The sequence below is a fragment of the Apium graveolens genome, chromosome 4 (assembly GCF_009905375.1).
Source record: "Apium graveolens cultivar Ventura chromosome 4, ASM990537v1, whole genome shotgun sequence".
Classification (NCBI taxonomy): domain Eukaryota; kingdom Viridiplantae; phylum Streptophyta; class Magnoliopsida; order Apiales; family Apiaceae; genus Apium; species Apium graveolens.
Window position 1 is genome coordinate 92,675,820 of NC_133650.1, and position 1,880 is coordinate 92,677,699.

Genomic DNA, 1,880 nt, shown 5'->3' on the forward strand with positions numbered 1-1,880 from the left:
ACATATGATAAATCTGCTTGAAGTTCTATTGGCTCATATTCTATTACATGCCTGGAGTCTGGATTATATTTCTTAAGCATTGATATATGAAAAACATTGTGAATGTGCTCCATGTGCGGAGGTAACGCCAACTCGTAAGCTACCTTGCCAATACGCTTTTAGGATTTCAAAAGGTCCGACATATCTTGGGTTTAGCTTCCCTTTCTTCCCAAACCTCGTTAGTCCTTTCCACGGTGATACTTTCAATAATACCAAGCTTCCTTCTTCAAATTCCATGTCTTTTCTTGACTGGTCTGCATATTTCCTTTGACGATCTTGTGCGGCTATTAATCTTTTCTGGATAATTTCAACAACTTCCTTTGTCTGCTGCACCAATTCAGGTCCGAGTATTTTGCGTTCTCATACTTCGTCCCAATATACTGGAGATCTACACTTGCGTCCATAAAGGGCTTCATAAGGTGGCATTCCAATACTGGCGTGATAACTGTTATTATAGGTAAACTCTACCAGGGGTAAATGCTCGTCCCAACTTCCTTTAAAATCAATAGCACAAACACGTAGCATGTCCTCGATTGTCTGGATCGTTCTTTCACTTTGGCCATCCGTTTGGGGGTGATAGGCCGTACTCATATTCAATCTTGTTCCCAAACATTCTTGAAAACTCTTCCAAAATCTTGAATTAAATCTTGGATCTCTATCAGATACAATAGACACTGGAACTCCATGACGAACTACGATCTCTTTCAAGTACATATGAACTAACTTGTCGAGCGAAAATCGTTCATTTATAGGCAGAAAATGAGCTGACTTGGTAAGTCTATCTACTATAACCCAAATGGCATCATGATTAGTCCTTGTCCTTGGTAATCCAACTATGAAATCCATGGTAATATGTTCCCACTTCCATTCTGGAATCTCCAATGGCTGTAGCAATCCGCTTGGTCTCTGATGCTCTGCTTTAACTCTCTGACAGGTATAGCATTTACTAACCCATTTCACAATTTCCCTCTTCATATCTGGCCACCAATAATTCTTCTTTAAATCTCTGTACATTTTGGTACTCCCTGGATGGATGGAATATCTTGAACTATGTGCTTCTTGTAAAATTTCATTTTTCAGCTCCGTCACTGGTGGAATCCAAATTCTTGAGGAAAACCTAAGAATATATTGATCATCTTGTTGCGTGCATAATTCCTCACCTACCAAACTATTTATATCTTGATCCATTACCTCTTTCTGGTATTTCTTTATTTTCTCCAATAACTCCGGTTGGAAAATCATACCATACACTTTTGCTTCCTCAGGTTTGCAAATTCTAATCTCCAATTCCAATTTTTGAAATTCTTTACATATCTCTTCAGGTACGGATATCACATTTAACTTTTCCTTCCGACTTAACGCATCTGCTACAACGTTCGCCTTACCGGGATGATAATTAATCGAGCAATCATAATCCTTGATCAATTCTAACCATCTCCTTTGTCTCATATTAAGTTCCTTCTGGGTAAATATATATTTCAAACTTTTGTGATCCGTGAAAATCTCACATTTTTCTCCATACAAATAATGTCTCCAAATCTTCAAAGCGAAAACTATAGCTGCTAACTCCAAATCATGAGTAGGGTACTTCTGTTCTTGTGGTTTCAATTACCTTGACACATACGTAATCACCTTGTCGTGCTGCATAAGAACACATCCTAATCCTTTGTAAGAAGCATCGCTATAAATTACGAAATTCCCTTGATCGTCTGGAAGTGACAAAACAGGTGCCGTGATTAATCTCCGCATTAATTCCTGAAAACTTTCTTCGCACTTGTTATTCCATATAAACTTTTCATTCTTTCGTGTAAGCTTTGTCAATGGTGTTGCAATTCTTGAGA